Source organism: Haliotis asinina, chromosome 2 (genome assembly GCF_037392515.1).
Source record: "Haliotis asinina isolate JCU_RB_2024 chromosome 2, JCU_Hal_asi_v2, whole genome shotgun sequence".
NCBI lineage: Eukaryota > Metazoa > Mollusca > Gastropoda > Lepetellida > Haliotidae > Haliotis > Haliotis asinina.
Window position 1 is genome coordinate 25,586,878 of NC_090281.1, and position 23,987 is coordinate 25,610,864.

General features: G+C 41.1%; 1 protein-coding gene across 1 annotated transcript in view; it reads left to right on the forward strand.

Moving 5' to 3' along the window:
- Positions 1-10,759: 10,759 nt before the first annotated feature.
- Positions 10,760-23,987, forward strand: part of LOC137273467 (beta-1,3-galactosyltransferase 5-like) — a 33,168-nt gene continuing 19,940 nt past the window's right edge. Inside the window, exon 1 of the mRNA XM_067806168.1 lies at positions 10,760-10,778. The gene's annotated coding sequence lies outside the window, so the exon portion shown is untranslated. The remainder of the gene's footprint in view (positions 10,779-23,987) is intronic.

Consider the following 23,987-nt stretch of genomic DNA (forward strand, 5'->3'; position numbering starts at 1 on the left):
GGAATACCCATGACGACTTGAGGCTTATTAATGTTGTAAGATGGTTCAAGCTGTCACCCGACCCGCGTTAAAGCGAAGTATCTCCCATGTTATAGCGAAATATCTGTTTTGGACACAGCTGTGTAGCGTATGTATATCAGTATTGTCTCATACTGAAAGCCACGATAATTGATATTCTGCACACAGAGAATAGAGATACATGAAACATGTATTGGTTTCATTTCGAATGCATTTTTATTTTTAATTAGAAAATGAGTTGTGATTCATATAACTATTAGCACACCACCAAACCTGTAGCTAGCTCATATCGATTTCCACGCTGCTGAAACGTGACGGTAGCCATACTGGATTTATGATCGAAACTCTGGTCGATATCTTGTGAAAATCAAATCAAACTGCATGATTTAGTATAAATAGTATAAATGTTATCTTTCACTCACAATACATCTGTTATATATTATCATTATCAAATTATCAAATATCAATGCCACATTCACTGTCAGAAAAAACGTTTCCTCATGCTTCTATGAATGGAGACGAATGTACGTGGACAGTTGATAAAACAATAAATCAATGAAGTAAAACACACGGCTGAAAAGAGATTCTGCCTCAATAAACACAACCGGGCTATAGACAGATTTATGGCCATCTCATAAAAGGCTTTTTGCGCTGGTATATGTCCGTGTATGTGACACTGTACAATAGCGACTGTTTGGTAGCCTTATGGCTTCGCCCGTCATTCAAAAGGCCCAGGTTCGACTTCCCACAGTGCTTGAACCCCATTTCTGGCGTCCTTCGCCATGGTGTTGCTGAAATAATACAGAAAGCGGCATAAAGAAATACTCACTCAATGCACAATACCGTGACATATTGGATGGTACGTACGCACGAAGGGCGTAAAGGCGGTTATTCGAACGCACGGCCGTTATTTCATCCCTGGCTTTGTCCATTTCCCGACAGTAATGAATGACATCATAACATCACTACCACGTGCTTCTTTGCATATCAGACCCGTGAAGGTCCCGGGGTAGAATAGGCCTTCAGCAACCCATGCTTGCCACAAAAGGCGAATATGCTTGTCGTAAGAGGCGACTAACGGGATCGGGTGGTCAGGTTCGCTGACTTGGTTGACACATGTCATCGGTTCCCAACTGCGCAGATCGATGCTCATGTTGTTGATCACTGGAGTGTCTGGTCCAGACTCGATTATTTACAGACCACTGCCATATAGCTGGAATATTGCTGAGTGCGGCGTAAAACTAAACTCACTCACTCACTCACTCTTTGCATATCACGTGACCGGAGTAGTACTTGATTGTACACAATCTTAGTCAGAACAGCCTCGCCTTATGCAAGTTTTTCGTCGAGGTCTTCACATTTCTTTCGCTATTATAAACTGTATACATTGTTTTACACGTGCGGGGGCGGTGGGGTATCTTAGCGGTTCGCTTGTCACGCCGAACATCCGGGTTCGGTTCTCCACATGGGTACACTAGAAGCCATTTCTAGTGACCCCTGCCGTGATATTGTTGGAACATCACTATAAGTGCTACAAACTGACTGCCAAATTAAGACGCATAAGTGCGGCTCCGTATGGTCAGGTTAGACAAATGATTCAGCGTTACCCAAGCCATCTGTTGTATGCCGTCAAGCTGTGGCTCATTAATGTTTTATTGGTGGAGATGTATATCACGTATATTGTTGAAGTACATATGTGCATGTTTTAAACAGGTTTGTAGAGGGTAATGTCCTAGTAACTCTCCATTCCATAAAATTATTGGGAATATTTCTGTCAAATTAAATGTCAAAATGAAGTCTTAAAATTGAAACTGGTACGCGCCTCTCCATTCCTGACAAGTATTGGAGCGAGCAGACAATGGAATGACGTCACAAATGTAATTTAAGTGTGTTTCTTTAACTGACATAGTTTCATATACACAGGACCAAAAACCGGATTTTACTCCTTTAACCCTTCCAGCATATATTTAATACAAAATACTACATTTGAGGCATATGCTTATCGTAGATTGTCGTAAGTACAAGCACGACGTTTATGTATGCCGTAACGGGATTCGGGGCGATGGGGTAGCCTAGTGGTTAAAGCGTTCGCTCGTCACGCCGAAGACCCGGGTTCGATTCCCCAAATGGTTACAATATGTAAAGCCCATATTTTTGGGTGTCCCCCGCCATGGTATTGCTAAAATATTGCTAAAGGCTGCGTAAGACTGAACTCACTCACTCACAATGACCTGACTCTCTGGTATTTCCAAGGCTGATTTCAAAAACAGGTATCCCAGCAAATACGTCATCACACACTATTTCAATGCACTTCTTGTAATTGTAGTGCAATTGCAATAGTCGGAGGCTAGTAAAAATCCAGTCGGGCCAGTAAATTTCCATAGTCACTGGCTTGATTGGCAAGTAAATATATCATGGGGTCAGTGTGTATCACTTTCGCTTATTTGTCAAGCTATAATACACTTTTAACCATAAATCATGGCCTGATAAACATGTTCGTCATATTAGTAGCTTAATGACATATTTTTTATATTTATGTATAAACAATATACATAAGAAAATCAGACATATGTTTTCTTATTTGTTCTTGATAGTATTTTACCATTTTGTTATCATTTTCTTAGTTTCTACATTCATATTTCCGGCTTATGAATTATTTCTTGGGCTGGTAACTTTCAGGCACAGCTAGCCCGAGTAGTTAGAAAAATTTGGAAACTACTTCACTCACTGAATGGGTGATGATATTTTCGAATCCGTTCGAACTTTACCATGGTTCGAAACACAAGTTTCCCTATAAGTGAGGAGGCTAAGCAGGTAAATTGTGCATTTGATGATAAAAGCATGAAACTTTACACTGACATTTATCGTGAACATTTTCGGAATGGAATGTTTTACAGGCAGCAGTATTCCTGCTTCATGGAAGCCGTCTGTAAATATGGTCACATGGTTGTCACTTTTAAGAAGTGAAACCTACATTTAATAGTCTTGTATAAGCACAACAGGAATAGTTATTTTGATATCTGTTACAATATTTCCTTTAATTACAGTAAAACCTACTTTTGCCTTTCCTCGTTACTGTTTTAGCTTTGGAAAAGTCATCAATGAGTGAGTGAGCGAGTTTAGTTTTACGCCGCACTCAGCAATATTCCAGCTATATGGCGGTGGTCTGTAAAAAATTGAGTCTGGGCCAGACAATCCAGTGATCAACAACATGAGCATCGATCTGCGCAGTTGGGAACCGATGACATGTGTCAACCAAGTCAGCGAACCTGACCACCCGATCCCGTTAGTCGCCTCTTACGACAAGGCCTATTCTATCCCGTGACCTTCACGGGTTTCATCAATGCATTACAGAGAATTCTTAACCAAAATAATAGTTACCCACATATACTGGTTAAATGTCTGTCTTGATAAAGAAGAGACAGCTTTATGAACAGAGCATTGACCCAGAGCATTAAAGTGAAGACTGAGTGCACTTGCATGTGTTACACTCCATGCTGCATATGTACCACCGTCCTCCAGTATCCAGAGTTAAGCCTGTGGAACAAGTGACTTACCCCAAATATGTCCTGCCTTGTAAGCTGTCTTTTACAAGCGATAAAGGTTGTCTTTTACTGTATTCCTGAAACATATGCCAACAGGTCACATTTTGTACCAGCGCGAAAACACTGCCGAGCATAATGTAAGAATGTGACATGTGACCTGCCTATTTGCGTGACCGGGTCGTTGTTCCGGTAAGTATCCCAATACCCTTGACATGTGAGGTGTTGTGTGACTTGAAATAGTGACAGCATTTACAGACAACTTTCTTGTTATCGAGTGATAAAATATGACAATAAAAATCCTCAATGGTAAAGAATTATAACGCCTCATACCAAACTGGAAACGGATAGAACTTATAGTTTTAAAGTAAAGTTACCAAACACCGTCCTGAAACATTTTCTGCCAGACTATACAAGGGTACGCCATCAGCAGACGATCAGTCCTTTAATAAATAATAACCTGCTTAATTTCCCGGAGGAAGTAACCTCTTCAAAACATAACGTATTGGCCAAAAATAAGGAAATGTATCAAACGTATATAATTTTATAGACGTGGATTATGTTTAAGCATATATGAAGACAAAACACGTCTATTGTTGCCATTGTCAACTTTAATTCAGTTGTCTTACTGAACGTGTGAACACAATGGGGCGTTCAGATCAGTAGATGGTAACACCACCCCTTGCAGGCATCACTGCTCGACGTCGCCTTGGAAAGGATTACGCAAGTCGTCTGGTGTTTCGCCTGGGGAAGTCTTTTCCATTCCTCCTGCAATGCATTTCAGTGTCTGATTATGATGGTGACATTTGCAGACAAGTCAATCAAGTAATTCCCATAGATGCTCGATCGGGTTCAGATCAGTCGATGTAGCGATATGCTGTAGGATTGCCTTGAACCTCAGATAGCTCTGATCTACTCGTTTAGGACATTGGTCCGAGCTCCCTACACCATGATGCTCAAACACATCTTTCCACCTGTCAAACTCAGTTCGACACAAACATTCGTGACGACTTCGACTCCCATCCACTGCATGAAGACATCAATTCATCGTTAAACCAAACGCGTCGCCAGAGCCACATTTTCCATGCCCGTGCCCTGTTGCCTCATTAGACACGTCGTTGTCGGTGTGGTCGTGTCGGGACAGGGCCAACGTTTGGTCGATATACTCGAATTTCCACTGCTCGCAGAGATTTCTGCTTATTTGGTAGGAAATTATTCGAAGGCACGCACCTGTCCTGTAGTGTGCTTTGCTGTAGCAACTCGGTGACGTAGGTGAAACACCCGGATGGATCGGTCCTGAGCAGGAACGGTCACACTTGGCCTTTGTGATTCAGGAACGATCTTAGGTCGCACTGAAGTGGGTACATCGATTTCATGATCAGGACATGGTGCTGTGGTGGACGTTGACGTTTCCTGGAACGGCAGACCGGGACTTCTCTGCTTCCTAATGTCCAATAATTCGGTCAGTAGCATTGAACCTTGGCACGTTTGGTCTTCGTTAAAGGCGTACATTTGGTAATGCAATGATGACTTTGATTTGACCTTTTATAGTCCGACACATTGCACAAATCTTTGAACAAAACCATTCCTTGTAAAATGTGCCCATATTCACTTAAGGAATATATCAATCATTTTCATTAAGATTGTCAGTTTTACGTATAAGGTTAAATTAGCCACTGTTCATTAACCTATTCATATGAAATAACATGCAATAATTTAGTCAGTGAATTGTACATAGTAAGAACTAGAGTGCATGTTGCAGTTATGCCAACGTTTCATCTCCTAACACATCCGTAAAGGCTAAGCATGTCGAACATTGTCTACTTAAGTTATGTCTGAACTAATTAGTTAACAAATAGATAAAACACCCCGAGAGGGGCATGCCCCGCCGTGACGTCATGTACACGTCAAAGACCGTTAATCTCACGACTTTGACGACAGTGCTTTCCTTCCGATGTGCACTGGTGATCGCCTAACCTTGCACGTCATGTATCAGATATGATAATGTTATTTAATTACTCACATTTCAGCAACATATGTGGATGTCGTCGTTTGTGATCATATTTGCATGGTCCTATTAGACCGCGAATCAAATACACTACTCAAAAACCAAAGAAACGCATTGGTAGTATTTTTCCATGTAACCTTTCGAATTTGAATACTTGATGTCTATGTAATCAGTATATCTATGGTGTCTGTCTGCAAACATTTCCGAGTTTGAATCCATTGCCTTTGAGGATAACTCGCCAAAACCAAAATCTGTTTTCCTCAATAAACGCAATAAATTGTGAACGGGAAGAAATTCATGCTTTTCCTTTTGCACGCGCATTCCATGCATCATTTCCAATAAAAGTCAGGGGGTTTCAATGCCCTTGCGACAGTTGACAACCTTAATTTTGGTGTTAAAGTCATGCCTAGACTTACTGAGGCTCAGCGCAACAATGCGACTGGTCAGTCTCAGTCTGCGGTTGCACGGCAACTGAATGTGTTACAGAGTACCATAGCAAGACTTTGGCATCGCTGCCAGCAACAAGGATCAACACGTGATCGCTCCAGGTCAGGTCGACCCCGTATGACCACGCCCGCTCTGGACAGGTATATTTGGCTTTGACATTTGCACAACAGGTTCACCACAGCATCCTCCACAGCATCGGTAGTGCCAGGACTCAGAATAATTTCTGATCAGACTGTGAGAAGAAGAACCTTTCCGAGGACCTGTCCTTACCCGTCAACATCGGCAACAACGCAGACAGTTGTGTGGCCAACATCTCCCATGGCCATTTCAAAGTTGGAGAACTGTTATCTTCAGCGATGAGTCACGATACATGCTGCGACGTCCCGACGGAAGAGCACGTGTATATCGACGTCGTAACGAACGCTACGTTGCAAATTGTGTACCGGAAGTGAACAGATTTGGTGTTGGAAGTGTCTAAGTTTGGGATGGCATCTCATATAGTGGCAGGACAAATCGCATTCAGGTCCAGGGCAGTTTGACAGCTCGACGTTACCGTGATGAAATCATCAGACCTCATATCCTTCCTTTCATGAACTGCCAGAACGTCATTTTTCAGTATGATAACGCTCGGCCGTATACAGCAAGAATAACCTGGGATTTCCTTGCCCGCAACAACGTTCACGTTCTTGATTGGCCCTCGCGATCACCGGATCTTAACCCTATTGAACATCTGTGGGACGAATTCGATAGTCGTGTGCGACAGCGTATAGCCAATACGTACATCTTTATCTACATGTGCTGTGGTAAATGGTAGCTGAAGACCCGGGTTCAATTTCCTACATGGACACATTGTCTGAAAGTCATTTCTGGTTCCACCGCCTTTGACATTGCGGGAGTATTGCGGCGTAAACTTATATTCAGTCAATCCAAACGTTTGGCCCAACTCTTTCTGTAATGCGGTGTCCAGTTTAGACCCCGACTGGTTCTGAATCACCGAGCTAATTCTCTGTATCCGGAGTTATATATTTCTGTCAGAATTTCCTATTTTCAGAGGCCTACGCATGCCAGGACTCGGTTAATATGCCCCGAATATGTTTATTGGTTTACCTATATTTCTGAATTTCTCTCACATGAAACATATGTTGTTAGATTCAATACTAAACTTACACGCTGTGTGTGACGGTTTCATGAAAGTCGTCAAATCACATATATCACTGTAGACCAGAGAGAGGGAGATTTACACTCGGCCTACAGTAGCAAATGGTACATAGTAGTAGAGCTGCGTGTAGAAAACTATTTTGCTTACACTTCAGTTCTCCTTATAGGTGAAATTCCACACAGCTACAACCTAATGTCTATGTTTATCACAGGTACATTTTCATAATGTTTGCACTGTAAATCGATCCACATGTACATGCGTGATGGACATTTTAAAGTTGTAAAGTTGCTTGGTTTTATGGAACATCGAAAAGTTAATCCTAGAACATTTTTTGATCGAAACTTGTTCGACCATTTAATTAGCATGATTATTTTATCCAGTTATCGATGGGGCGGGGTGGAAAATGAGGGGGCGTGGGGTGGGGTGGGGGTCGGGGTAGGGGTAGGGGGCATCTGTTCAAGGCGTTAATGCGTTGTTACAGTGATACCTCCACATAACCTGAAGCTTTGCTAAGTCAATACGTTACACAACAAGCTTACCTCAAAGAACTTTGAAAAGTAATACAACGCTGTACGAACGTACCTGTGTGCAATGCAGTCTAAGTAAACTTAGTCTCAGTGTATTTCTTTTCATTCCACCACTGAGTCTAACAACAAAGCCTAGTAGAATGTCGCGTCAGGTAACCTTTGAGTGACCTATGACCGTCCAATCAACAGCGAGACGGTTAAATAGATTTAACCAATCAGACAACGGCTACTACTTACGGATCGGAGGGACTTTCAAAATATTCAGGTCACTGACACAGATCAGTTATTTGATCTGCAGTATATACGCTTTGGGGTTTCTGTTGACATGGCTACCATAAGCTAATATTTCCGCAAGATGACATCCTTGAATATTGCCAAAAGCACTATTTTCAGCGACTGTATGCTCAACGTTGTCATGCTTGTAACGTGCTCAGTGTACATCGCCCAGAAGCGAGCGTACGCTAAATAGCATTCGGAATCGTTCGGGTACGAACCTTTTCGAGATACAAAGTTCAAAAGGTATGTGCGAATGCCCCTTTCGCGATTTGGCAAGCTGTATTCTGATTGGTGAAAGGTCAAAGGTTACCTGACGCGACGTCCCTGACGCGAAGGTGTTTTTAGAGTCAGTACTGAGGATAAGTTTACTTAGACTGGTGTGCAAGGCAGCTTTAAGCAGGTTAAGACCACAAGTATTTTCACAGATGTTCCGTTACTGACTGAATGCAAGAATCATTAATCAGTAAATACGTTGCATTATGCTTGGATGAGGGGATGGCCTAAAAGTCGGGCCGGGCCACCGGGTACTACTAAAAATGGATTGCAGAATATTAAAACGAACTCTGCGGATTTGGGTAGCTAGAATTCCAAGTATGGTTTGGTTGAAAATGTATAGTTGAAACCAGCATTGATAACATACCGAGAGTCCCAGAGAAAAGACATTGTCTTGTTGTTATGTGTTGTCCTTGATATGTCTGCGTGAGAAGGTCCCTTAAAGTGAAGCCCTTATCGCTCTCCATTCTCAACATAGCCTCGACCAAAAGTGTTAAGTCTCTGTTCGGCTCGACTTGGTCCGACCTCTCAAAAACACCTTACGCCTCACAGATGTATCTTAAATTCTATTTAGATCCATAGTTTAGTATCATATCTACCGAAATACGGCTTTACAGAGTTTCAAAGCGTTATATTTGAAACAAACAAGTTGCTTGAAGTGAACCCTATTTTCTAGACATTCTCAATAAAGACACAATATCACAAGCTTTCGGTCCGGTTGGGCCCGACCTCTCAAAAGTAGCTTAAACTTAACCCATGTATCTTCAATTGTAATTAAATCCATAGATTAGATCTACATGTACCTAAATATCACCTTTTCATGTTACAAAATGCAACATGTAACGATAACCGGTCCCTTAAAGTGAAGCCCTTATCGCTCTCCATTCTCAACATAGCCTCGACCAAAAGTGTTAAGTCTCTGTTCGGCTCGACTTGGTCCGACCTCTCAAAAACACCTTACGCCTCACAGATGTATCTTAAATTCTATTTAGATCCATAGTTTAGTATCATATCTACCGAAATACGGCTTTACAGAGTTTCAAAGCGTTGTATTTGAAACAAACAAGTTGCTTGAAGTGAACCCTATTTTCTATGCATTCTCAATAAAGACACAGTATCACAAGCTTTCGGTCCGGTTTGGCCCGACCTCTCGGCCCGTTCTCTCAAGAACAGCTTAAACCCCACACGTATACTGATTAATATTTACATCCATAGAATAGTATTATATCTACCCAACTAGGTCTTTATAGAGTATTTCAAGCAAACACCTTGCTTAAAGTGACGACCAGTGTTTGGTCTGCACTGCGCGGGCTAATGAACTTGATGGACCTGTTAATTACACCTGCATCCAGCTTGCTTAATTACCCTTGTCTAGGTGTTGTGATTCAATCAACATGCTGTTGCCCTTAATTACCTGTCAGGGGCCTTCAGAGTTATTGATTACTCCACTGTTTCTTTATAACGTTTTTCACAATGACTGACTGAATTACAAATACTAAAATGAGACATTTGTTTCATTACATATATAAACATATATACATATAATAACTGAAAAAAATAGTACAAGATATTACACCCAATTATATGACATGAAACACATGAAAGGCTTGGGGTTTTTTTTTCCAGTGGTTAAGAATATCGAAGGTTTCCGGCACATGTTTTATAGCATAGACATCAATGAATACCATCACAGATACAGACAGACGAGTGAGGCTATTCATGGCATGATTTAAACATTTCAGAAACTTAATACCTATCAGAAGATAGGTAACACGAGACATCTTACGGAATTTGCGCATGACATATGGTTACATAATTTGAACATGCGAAACTGTGAAAACACATCCAATGCGTCTCTAGGTTGTCCAGCTCCGGATCAGGAGAAACTTGTTTTCACTGCATGAGCTTTGCAACACAAAGACTACTCGGAGATGCTGTTTCCGGATGTTGTAAACTTCCAGCTTTTCAGATAAACTTGCTTTCCTGAACACACATACAGACAATAAAAGCATTAAAGAGGTCCATGGGAGAAGTTTGTTTTCATAAACCCTCAGTGCCTCACGTAACTGTCTCCAAATGTATCCCTATAAAACTGTTTTCAAGTCATATGATCTGAAAATGTCTGCATTACTTGTTGGCGACTCGTTGTTCAATTATGTTGGACGTTATACGGAGAAAGAAGGGGTCGTGACAAGGTCTCTTTCGGGAGCCAAGGTGGCTGACATTCCCGATCTCTTGTGGGACATTGAGAACTTCAGGGTAGGAACCAGTTGAAGTATGTAGGATTTTGCACGGAATGAGGATTATTTCATGTGCGTACTCGTAATATATCATTGGATATTGCAAGCTACAAAGCGCATATTATGTTTTGATCGCCCATATGGATTCATTTCTGAAGTAATTTTTAAAATTGTTTCCAGTTCATCATCGTCCACGCAGGGATTAATGACGTACATGCCTAGGACGCCTGGACAGGTCTTGGTCAACTTTTCGAAACTGGTTGACATTATCAGGAAACGGAACCCAGGGTATTTCATCTAGTTTTATGCATCTATTTAAAAAATGACATTTGAATGCCTGTTACGTTTTTATGAATAAGAACTGTTTAATCTGACATTTACTTATACAAGCGGTTGCAAAGTAAGGTCTAAAGGCCAAGGCATTGTCCGACTACAGATTAGTTTTTGAGATAAATTCGATATTTCAGATTTCAGCGGGTGGGGAAAAGATCGGATGGGTGCACATAATGTTTTGTATACTATATTTCACAGTGCTACGTTACTCCTTTCCACTGTCATTAGTTAGGTTTAAGTTGCTTTTGAGAGCTTGGGCCAAGCCGGACCGAAAGCTTGTGATACTGTGCCTTTATTGAGAATGTCTAGAAAATAGGGTTGACTTTAAGCAACATGCTTGCTTCAAATACTACCTTTTGAGACTCAACAAAGAGGTATTTAGGTAGACAGAATATTCATCTGTAACTGTAAACACAAAACAGTGCACGTGTTAGGTTTAAGCTGTGTTTGAGAGGTCGGGCCATGTCGGGCCGAACAGAGATTTAACACTTTTGATTGAGGCTATGTTGCGAATGGAGAGCGAAAAGGGCTTCACTTTAAGGGGCCATTTTTCTTTACATGTTGCACTTGATAAAATCATGAAGTACTATTTAGGTGGATATGATGCCAGTCTATGGATTTAATTACAATTGAGGATGCATGTTCTAGGTTTAAGCTGGTTTTGAGAGCTCGGGCCAAGCCGGACCGAAGTATTGTGGTTGAGATAATGTTTAGAGTATGGGGAAGAGTTCATATCTTGCGTGCTTTAAATACTATGAATAGTGAATTTATGGGGTGGTATTAATTGGATGTAGACGTAGGAAACATTTTCGTCCCGATGGAAGCCTGTATCCGAATGAAGTCAAATATGTATGCATTTTAAATCATGTTTCGTTTATCGATTCCACTTTTAGACGTAACCTCGGTCAGTCAGCTCGCGGGAAACTCTTCATGAGTTTTAGCCGATGTATTCGTAGTAAACTATATATGGTACGCGTTTGTGGCTTGAAAGTCATTATTATTATCATCAAGGATGTATGTTGCATTAATCATTTGTAGACATGGTGCTCATTAATTGGTTCATTATCCAATAATATATTTGGCCCGCTTTGGCCACTATTAGGCCATCCCATGGATGAGAAACATGTCACAAAGTGTAATGGTGTTGTCAGTGAAAAGAAATAAACCAGCAGAGCAATAACATATTGCATAGCCTAAACAACAATCAAACCTCAGTGTGAGTGACAACATTTAAGCCTGTAACATCTGGAGCCTTTGGTCCAACCAGAGACCATATAATAGATTATATAATCTATTATATGGTCTCTGGTCCAACTCACATTTGTCAATAGTGGGTTGAAGTGATTGAGCTGGTGACCACATGGAAACGGTTTATACCCGGGAATGTACTCGCGAAGTGATCCCTGCAAGGATTATCGCAGAGGTCGAAGATGTAGAACAAAAGACTTAGGTGACGACTAGCTCTTTCCATTTCGTAGCTGTTTTTAAAGGTCACATGCAACCACAAAATCAAACAATTAAAATACAATTATCAATTATTCATGACATATGATATACATTGCTGCTTATAAAAAAAACAAAATTGTAAGCGTACAATCACGATATTTTGTGCCTTGGCTTCCTTCGAAACTTCGAAAATGGATGCAGTTTGTTAGCAACCCACAGACATAAAACATGTGTCACACCTAAGAATGGAGATTTGTCTGGATATCAACTTCTGTATTATGAGAAGACAACGTTTCGGCGTTAATGCTTACTCCTTCATCAGGTGAATGAGAATGGGGTACAGAGCTATATTTATATGTACAGGTAAAACAATAACAAAGTAACAAGTCATTGTCACCATAACTGTAGGCTTCCTATCAGTGCTTGTTTATGCTGGCTTCCAGCTTTCGTTAATTCATTCCACATGTCGACAGGTGTTTCTCGTACACCTGGCTGTCCCTTTCCCTGCACTTCTCCTTCGTAACGAACGTTCGATTTTCCACGTTACATTGGGTACAACCTATGAAGCCCATTTTGGCGTCCCCTCGTCGTGATATCGCCAGAATATTGCTAACACCGGCGTAACATATATGGCATTTGTGTGTCTGTAGCTGCTAACGCCGGTGTAACATATTTGGCATTTGTGTGTCTGTAGCTGCTAACGCCGGCGTAACATATATGGCATTTGTGTGTCTGTAGCTGCTAACACCGGCGTAACATATATGGCATTTGTGTGTCTGTAGCTGCTAACACCGGCGTAACATATATGGCATTTGTGTGTCTGTAGCTGCTAACACCGGCGTAACATATATGGCATTTGTGTGTCTGTAGCTGCTAACACCGGCGTAACATATATGGCATTTGTGTGTCTGTAGCTGCTAACACCGGCGTAACATATATGGCATTTGTGTGTCTGTAGCTGCTAACACCGGCGTAACATATATGGCATTTGTGTGTCTGTAGCTGCTAACACCGGCGTAACATATATGGCATTTGTGTGTCTGTAGCTGCTAACACCGGCGTAACATATATGGCATTTGTGTGTCTGTAGCTGCTAACACCGGCGTAACATATATGGCATTTGTGTGTCTGTAGCTGCTAACACCGGCGTAACATATATGGCATTTGTGTGTCTGTAGCTGCTAACACCGGCGTAACATATATGGCATTTGTGTGTCTGTAGCTGCTAACACCGGCGTAACATATATGGCATTTATGTGTCTGTGGCTGATAACACCGGCGTAACATATATGGCATTTATGTGTCTGTGGCTGATAACACCGGCGTAACATATATGGCATTTATGTGGCTGTGGCTGATAACACCGGCGTAACATATATGGCATTTATGTGTCTGTGGCTGATAACACCGGCGTAACATATATGGCATTTATGTGTCTGTGGCTGATAACACCGGCGTAAGATATATGGCATTTATGTGTCTGTGGCTGATAACACCGGCGTAAGATATATGGCATTTATGTGTCTGTGGCTGATAACACCGGCGTAAGATATATGGCATTTATGTGTCTGTGGCTGATAACAATACCAGGAAGTATTATTTTTGGAATTGGCATAAACATACTGAAATTCTAAAAGCCAGGTGTGCGAGAAAGGATTACTGGAACACAGGTCAATGAAACAATAACTTTGTCGGCACTTGTGTTCGTGCTTTATGTACACCTGGCTGTTCCTATCTTTGCACGCGTCCCAAGTAACAAATAGCGAACTGTCAACATTTTTAATGATAGTTTCTTAACTTTTTAATTTTTATTAAATGAATTCTGCAAAGAAATCACAGTTGGCCAGATGTTTTGATTATGATCGGTGTTAAATTGACTATACTGCATTCATTCGTCCTCTTTTTAGCCAAACGTACTACATCAGAGGTACTACTATACATGGCAAACCCACACAACATATGACCTGAATAAATACACGACTTGTTCATTGTTCACCTCGTCTGTGTTCGAGAACATGCATGGAATCCATTAAATAGGAGTCTAAGTAATATCTAGAATGATTTGGCAAGTCTACATTGCCTCAGTACCACAATTCCGGGTTGTTCTACCTGTCAGTTTGATTTGGTTACTTTAGATAAATATATACATATTTACATATATTTGACATTTATGTATATTTTTTCTGTGATTAAATGTCAGACAGCGACAGAATTTTTGAAACTATCATCAACGCCAGGAATTGTATATTATAGTCATTCAATGCAGTACTGATTGACGAGGAACATGAGAATTACACAAGGTAAATAACATGTCAGTAAAGATACGTCCCAATGTTCACAATCCATCATAGAGTTCACTACTGTTTTATAATCATGAATTCAAAGGGACCCGATTTACTTAGTTACAACCGTTCTTCAATTCATTACACATATTTCGTCTATAATATGCAGCAACTGGTCGGTATGAACTCGAAGGATGACAAATAACCCTGCCCAGCCACCCACCCTAAAAAGACACACAACAGAGCTACAACACACAACACATCTATAGCTAGTCTGTCTCACGGTCCCTGAACCATATTATTTTCCCTACTGTCCAGCCCTCCCTGCAACGCTAAAACCCCAAATCAAATCAAACATTCGAGATCTGTGTCATATACGCGTTTCGAGTCGATGGTTTCGTTATCTAATTCGGAAATGTGGCACACATGTAACCCATGCATGTTTCCATTTATGAACACCAGAGAGCGATGCAAACCGAATACTAATGCTCAGAATACTTAGATTCTCGAAGGTCTCTTAGCGTTAAATAGTCTAATTTAATGTTAATGAATGGCACTTACGACTGTCTTAGCACCAACAGAGCTTCGAAAATCTAGGCCATGGTTGTTTTCGTAAAGGTAAATCCCGGTATCTTCAAGGGTTTGAGAAACAGACACTTTTATTGGTGCACAATTAAAAAAACGGAGAAAGTTACTGTTTTTAACGCACACAAATGTTTTGGACAACATTTAGCAGTGTCTATTTCTCAAACCCCTGAGGTAGTCGCAGATATATTTATACCGACGGGGAGAAAATTAAATATTCTACATTTCTGTGCAAGTTTATAGCCGTACGCAGATCCAGGACCACACGAGCACGAACTTCGCACAACGTTCACTTTTCAAACTTTACGAAAATGTGGGCCTGAAATAAAACTCGACATCAAGGGGGTTAAACCGACCGCGCTTATAACAAGAGTCATCAGAAGATGACATATGCGGCCCCCACACATTTGAGAGGACAAATCATCTCACAGTTACTTAATGTTTTAGACTAAGTTTGAATCTTTTCCATGGAAATCATGAAAAATGTAAATGCCATATATCTGTAAACAGCAAAAGGCACCATTTTTAAGATCTGTCTCATGTATATGCCACGATCTGTTGAAAGATATGAAATGGTTTTCAAGTTGTGCTCCGGAAACGAAGACCATCCCTCCACGTTGAGACTAAGTCCGAATTGTTTCCATGGAAATCGGGAAAAATAAAAATGCCAAAACTTTGTAAATAGCAAAAGGCACCACTTTAAGGTCTGCATCATATATCTACCACGTTTTGCTGAAAGATATGAAATAGTTTTCGAGTTGTGCTCCGGAAACGAAGCCCATCCCTCCTTTTGAGACTAAGTCAGAATCGTTGCCATGGAAAATGGGAAAATGATAAATCACAAAAATCTGTAAATAGCAAAAGCCCCACTTTAGGGTCTCCCTCACATATCTGCCAAATTTTGCAGAAAGACATTAAGAGGTTTTCAGTTCTGCTCTGGAAACGAAGCCAAACCCTTCATTTTGAGACTAATGGGTTTTGTGGTTCGTGTTGAACAACTCAGAGAAACAAACTCCGTATGATGGTTAACAGTTGGCACCCACCTTACCCTATTCACGACCTGTGACACCTCTGCAAACCTGTCACGTGCAGAGCCGACCTACATTGACAAACGTTGACCTTTCTGACCCAACACTGCTGCTGTTACAGGTCATTTGGCTCCCTCCCTCTGCAAGCAGTCTGCGTTCTGCTGTTTATTTTAACAGTTACATAGACAGATACATTCAAACAAATGCATAAAATCGGTGATCCCTCCATTTTGAGACTAAGTCAGAATTGTTTCCGTGGAAATCCAGAAAATAATAAATCACAAAAGCCTGAAAATAGCAAAAGACTGACTGATATATCTACCAGGTTGTGCAGAAAAATATTTAACGGTTTTTGAGTTATGCTCCGGAAACAAAGCCAATCCCACCATTAGACTAACACCAAAACCTTTCGTGGAAAAACAAAAAAAATAAAAATAAAAATGTCAAATGTCTGTAGACAGCAAAAGGCACATCCATAGGCTCAGATTATTATATCTATCAATTTTGGTCTAAAAATATTGAACGGTTTTTGAGTTATGCTCCGGAAACAAAATGATTGCGGACGGACGGACTAGTGTATGATGCATACAGTGAATTGTTGGGTGTTTTGTACAGTAAGGTTTAGTCTGTGACTGTATGTACTTTACATGGCAACAAATAAACTCATTTAGATGGAACAGGAGCCCGAGTGAGTTTGGGAGATTCAGAACCTCAGGAAATCTTGCTTCACTCACGGAGATTATATATAGATTGTTGTAGATTATCCCTGCTCCACTATAACGAGTGAGTGAGTATAATTTTACGACCCACTAATATTCCAGCTGTACGACGTCTTTGACTGGCTGTCTAGAAGTTGGGTATATGAAGACTATTTTATGGATATGCAACTTTTTTATTTTGTATAGGCGATGTTTTCGACATAGATCACTTGCTTGACAACGACGTTAGAATCTATGTCGAAACTTCGCCTATGCAAAATAAAGAAGTTGTATATCCATGAAACAGCCCTCATCCTTCATTCCAGCTGTATGTCGGCGGTCTGTAGATAATGGATTTGGACCAGACAATCCAGTGATATAAGCATTTGGGTTCGATTCTCCACATGGGTACAGTTTATGAAGCCTGATGAAGGAGTAAACCTGATGAAGGAGTAAGCATTAACTCCGAAACGTTGTGTTCTCGTATAAAGAAGTTGATATCCATAAAATCTTCTTAGTTTATGAAGCAAATTTCGGATCCCCAGCTTTAAGGTGGAATAGGTTAACAGATAATATCATGGAGAACGGTTCGTGTATGATTTGCGAAGTGAAACAAGCGGCCGGAAAATATCCCCATATCCATGTAGCGATGTAGTCGGTATTGACACATCATGTGAGTGAGTGAGTGAGTGAGTGAGTGAGTGAGTGAGTGAGTGAGTGAGTGAGTGAGTGAGTGAGTGAGTGAGTGAGTGAGTGAGTGAGTGAGTGAGTGAGTGAGTGAGTGAGTGAGTCTGTTTTGGGCTTTCATTTGAGATACTGGTTTCATGTCGGGTAGCACGCAGACAGGCGGAACTTGCTGCATCTGCCTGCACCAGATCCAGGATCTGCCAAAACCTGTATAACCGTCTAGACAGACTACGTGAATAACTCGCCGCTGGAAGAAACTCACCCGTTCAGTTATTCCACGCGGCTGGCCACCTCATTAAGTTGAATTAAGAATGGACAGTAACTTTCAAGTACAAATAACTGCGATATTATCTGACAAATATAAGAGTGTGTATGTTTATGATATGTTGATGATATGTTATACAAAACATATATTACAATGTATACATATCTGATATCACTGAAATGTGATTAATACATGTTTTCCGTATCATAGAAATAAGACATTAAATATCATTTAGTATCAATAAATAAAGTCATTTTATGCCTCTGTATACCTCTTTTCTTTTAGTTAGAAGAGTCCACTGTCAGATCATGGGGGTGACGCTCGTTTATCATTGGTTATCAGACCATGGCGTGTTGTTTTAAGAATGTTGGCGAATAGAGATGTAGGCAAATAGAGATGTAGGCAAATAGAGATGTAGGCAAATAGAGAACAACCCTTGGCAAAATATCTTCAACCTGAAAGAGGGGACATTGGGAAGGGTGGATGCACATCAGATGTAGGTTATTTGTTGGGGCTTTTTTACCTCGATATTTAATCATGTCATGTTAAATATGACGTATGTTACCTATGATCAGGGATAATCTACAACATATATATGTATGTATAGTCTCCCTGCTATGATATTGAAAACACACAATTGATTTGTCTGAATCCGCAAGCTAAACAACCTCACTTTGTAATAGCTAGTACACGCTGAAATACTGAGGTTAATAGGAATATACAGTACTTAACTTCAGTGCAGGCAAGGGAAATACAGTGGTTACCACACCCTTTGTTGTGTTCAGTGATATAAACCCACACGTTATTTGTCTTCATTCACTTAAATGTCAGTTAATGAATTTATGACAGGTATAATTAGTGGTAACACCACTCAGGTTACCCGACAAAGGTTCCCATTTGGCATTTCGCGTGTCTGGAGTAAAAAAAACCTCACTATTATAAATTAAGGTCTGACGTGGCACATGCATTAAATGTTATGTAATATGTGGATGTTGGTGCAGTAAGAGGAATTATCACCTGCGTTAAAAAACAAACATCGATCAAAGGATAAATCGACAGCACGCTGATTGATTAATTAATCTTGCACAACAGATTTGTCAAGAGATAGCAGTTACATATGTAAATTTACTAATCTAAACTGAACACACCGTGTCGCAAGTGCATGTGTTAAAACAACGCCCTTCATTCAAAGGATTAACTGTGAATACGTTGATTGATTGGGTAACTTATGATAAGTGTCTGAAAGACTGGCGAACATCATGCAATTATAATCTGTTCGCAGTGAAAGTGTACCTATGGATTTCACATTAAACGAAGAGGTACATGGTTTAAACATATTTTTATTCGTGAAAGTGAATTTGGATTGGTGAACAAGCATTGCTGCTTATCTTAAGACCGATCCATGCAACATAGAGTACAACATGAAATCAGGGAGAATCTGCAACATATGTACATGTGTATATTCTTCCTAATGAAATGGGAGATATGACGTCATAGATATTGACTACTGCACATATGTAATACTTCTTCGATGTGAAGAGCTGTATCTCCTCTAGGTGCTAAAACCAAGGCTTAGATGTGAAGACCTGTGTCTCCTCTAGGTGCTAAAACCAAGGCTTAGATGTGAAGACCTGTGTCTCCTCTAGGTGCTAAAACCAAGGCTTAGATGTGAAGACCTGTGTCTCCTCTAGGTGCTAAAACCAAGGCTTAGATGTGAAGACCCGTGTCTCCTCTAGGTGCTAAAACCAAGGCTTAGATGTGAAGACCTGTGTCTCCTCTAGGTGCTAAAACCAAGGCTTAGATGTGAAGACCCGTGTCTCCTCTAGGTGCTAAAACCAAGGCTTAGATGTGAAGACCCGTGTCTCCTCTAGGTGCTAAAACCAAGGCTTAGATGTGAAGACCCGTGTCTCCTCTAGGTGCTAAAACCAAGGCTTAGATGTGAAGACCCATGTCTCCTCTAGGTGCTAAAACCAAGGCTTAGATGTGAAGACCTCTGTCTCCTTTAGGTGCTAAAACCAAGGCTTAGATGTGAAGACCCGTGTCTCCTTTAGGTGCTAAAACCAAGGCTTAGATGTGAAGACCTGTGTCTCCTCTAGGTGCTAAAACCAAGGCTTAGATGTGAAGACCCGTGTCTCCTTTAGGTGCTAAAACCAAGGCTTAGATATGAAGACCTGTGTCTCCTCTAGGTGCTAAAACCAAGGCTTAGATGTGAAGACCTGTGTCTCCTTTAGGTGCTAAAACCAAGGCTTAGATGTGAAGACCCGTGTCTCCTTTAGGTGCTAAAACCAAGGCTTAGATGTGAAGACCCGTGTCTCCTCTAGGTGCTAAAACCAAGGCTTAGATGTGAAGACCCGTGTCTCCTCTAGGTGCTAAAACCAAGGCTTAGATGTGAAGACCTGTGTCTCCTCTAGGTGCTAAAACCAAGGCTTAGATGTGAAGACCTGTGTCTCCTCTAGGTGCTAAAACCAAGGCTTAGATGTGAAGACCTGTGTCTCCTTTAGGTGCTAAAACCAAGGCTTAGATGTGAAGACCGTGTCTCCTTTAGGTGCTAAAACCAAGGCTTAGATGTGAAGACCTGTGTCTCCTCTAGGTGCTAAAACCAAGGCTTAGATGTGAAGACCCGTGTCTCCTCTAGGTGCTAAAACCAAGGCTTAGATGTGAAGACCAGTGTCTCCTCTAGGTGCTAAAACCAAGGCTTAGATGTGAAGACCCATGTCTCCTCTAGGTGCTAAAACCAAGGCTTAGATGTGAAGACCCGTGTCTCCTCTAGGTGCTAAAACCAAGGCTTAGATGTGAAGACCTGTGTCTCCTCTAGGTGCTAAAACCAAGGCTTAGATGTGAAGACCCGTGTCTCCTTTAGGTGCTAAAACCAAGGCTTAGATATGAAGACCTGTGTCTCCTCTAGGTGCTAAAACCAAGGCTTAGATGTGAAGACCCGTGTCTCCTTTAGGTGCTAAAACCAAGGCTTAGATGTGAAGACCCGTGTCTCCTCTAGGTGCTAAAACCAAGGCTTAGATGTGAAGACCTGTGTCTCCTCTAGGTGCTAAAACCAAGGCTTAGATGTGAAGACCTGTGTCTCCTCTAGGTGCTAAAATCAAGGCTTAGATGTGAAGACCTCTGTCTCCTCTAGGTACTAAAATCAAGGCTTAGATGTGAAGACCCGTGTCTCCTCTAGGTGCTAAAACCAAGGCTTAGATGTGAAGACCCGTGTCTCCTTTAGGTGCTAAAACCAAGGCTTTGATGTGAAGACCCGTGTCTCCTTTAGGTGCTAAAACCAAGGCTTAGATGTGAAGACCCGTGTCTCCTCTAGGTGCTAAAACCAAGGCTTGGATGTGAAGACCCGTGTCTCCTTTAGGTGCTAAAACCAAGGCTTAGATGTGAAGAACCGTGTCTCCTTTAGGTGCTAAAACCAAGGCTTAGATGTGAAGACCCGTGTCTCCTCTAGGTGCTAAAATCAAGGCTTAGATGTGAAGACCTCTGTCTCCTCTAGGTGCTAAAATCAAGGCTTAGATGTGAAGACCTCTGTCTCCTCTAGGTGCTAAAACCAAGGCTTAGATGTGAAGACCCGTGTCTCCTCTAGGTGCTAAAACCAAGGCTTAGATGTGAAGACCCGTGTCTCCTTTAGGTGCTAAAACCAAGGCTTAGATGTGAAGACCCGTGTCTCCTCTAGGTGCTAAAACCAAGGCTTAGATGTGAAGACCCGTGTCTCCTCTAGGTGCTAAAACCAAGGCTTAGATGGTTTGGTCAAAGATGCTTTTCCTTCAATGCAGCAACATTGTGGAACGAAGGAACGAACTGCCTGTCGACTTGACACAAATGAAACTCTCTGCACTTTCAATGGAACATTAAAGACCTTCCATTTTAATCAGTTTTGCAACATACGAACTACAAACTTAAATACCAGACTGAGTGGACGTCTGCCATTTTGTCACATTGTATCTATTTGTGGAATCGAACCCGGGTCATAGGCCTGACGAGGTTTAACGTCCAGGCTACCTCACAACCCCACAAACGCTTAAAGGAATAGTTATGAGCTCTCCAGAAGATCCTTAGATCGGATTCGAGATGGTGAAAATATAATAACATTTTTTATACTATTTTCACGTCGGCGACCAAATTGCAGTCGCCCGGGCACAAATATAAAATGTTGACAGAGTTACAACATACATGTAGTTCTAACAAATCGAGTTTAGTGCTTAACATATCGGACGGCTTTTTTTTAAAAAGCGTGTGGAAAGATACAGTCTGACCCTCAGGATTTGCACCAACCTTATAACCAGGCGCCTAATCGCCAGCACACCCGCTCAGCTACACCAAATGTAATCTTAAACATAGCATATGCTTTTCTTCCTCTGGTTGTGAATACTAATTCAACAAAATCAGTTGCCTGTCTACATTCCAATTTCACAATCTTGTTTTTCGATGAATAGTGAGTGAGTTTACTTTTACGCCGCACAAGGCAATATTCCAGCTATATGGCGACGGCTGTAAATAATCGAGTCTGGACCAGACAATCCAATGATCAACAACATGATTATCGATCTGCGCAATTGGGAACCGATGACATGTGTCAACCAAGTCAGCGAGAGTGACTACCCGATCCCGTTAGTCGCCTCTTACGACAAGCATAGTCGCCTTTTATGGCAAGCATGGGTTGCTGATGGCCTATTCTACCTCGGGGCCTTCACGGGTCTTTTCGATGAATAAGTGTACGTAAACCCGTAATGACAGTGAGGTGTAAACGTCTCCGAAAGAATGATGATTAGCGCGCTGACAGGTACCATCAGTTTGACATGTTTTGGCGCACGTCATTTGTGTATACTGTGAAATAAACATGTAAATGGTTAGCGCTACAAATTCTGAGCGGGGATTTTGGCTCGGAATCGAGAAATCTCGATTTATCGAGGTTCCGAAGACCCTAGCTCCCTAAGTACTGCTTCGAGTTTTGCGCTGTATGTCTCATTTTGTAGGTAAATCAATTTGCTAGAAATGTGTGCATACTTTTAATGAGACAGATACAGTGATCATTGTTGAATTCGCCCCGAAACGAACATGATGGCAGCTTTTAGAGTTACAAGCCAGTATGTACATATCTACATCAAATGCATCACACTTGTGAGAGACGTATGCATACCTGTATCACATGCATCACACCTGTAAGAGACGTGTGCATGCCTACATCACATGCATGCATACCTATATCATATTCATCACACCTGTAAGAGACGTATGCATGCCTACAGCACATGCATGCATACCTATATCACATGCACAACACTTGTATGAGACGTATGTATACCTACAGCACATGCATCACACTTGTATGAGACGTATGTATACCTACATCACATGCATTACACTTGTAAGAGACGTATGCACACCCATGTCACATCCATGCATTATACTTACAAGATACGTATGAATACCTATATCACATCTATGGATCATGCCAGTAAGATACGTATGTATACCTATATTAAGCCCATGCAGATACGTAATGCATACTTGTACCAAATCCATGCATTATACCTGTAAGATACGTATGCATGTCTGAAATGAACATGAGGCGGATGGTGAGGGTGGTGAGGATGGTGAGGGTGGCGAGGATGGTGAGGGTGGTGGGGATGGTGAGGATGGAGAGGATATCTGAAGAAACTGACGTGCAACCATGATTTTTTGATTAACGGAGAGTCACGCAAGCTAAATTGTTTATTTATACAAGAGTGCTCATTATCTGCATGATTAATGATTTGACTTGTAGCATACCTACGTCACATCCATTTGTCACGTGTGTATGATATCTGTTTCACAGCTGCTATACCTCTGTAACATCCATGTTGTCACATACCAAAGTAACCACAACAGAAGAATAGTTTGTTTTGCAAAACTTTATTCCTCCCCTTAAGATATAAGTAACCCCAATACCTATACTAAACTAATTCTACAGGTGCAAATACAACTAACTAATCTAATTATCTAACCTAGCTACATATACAGTTCTGTCTACCACTTATATTGCTAAAGTTCTAATAATACTACTACTACTACTAACTACACTAAAATCCTAATACCCTCACTAATATAGATAATGATTACATATAATCCCAATCAGAAACTAAACAATTGAACTAAATAACAATAAAGGAATTTGCCACTCAGAGAGAACACTTTCT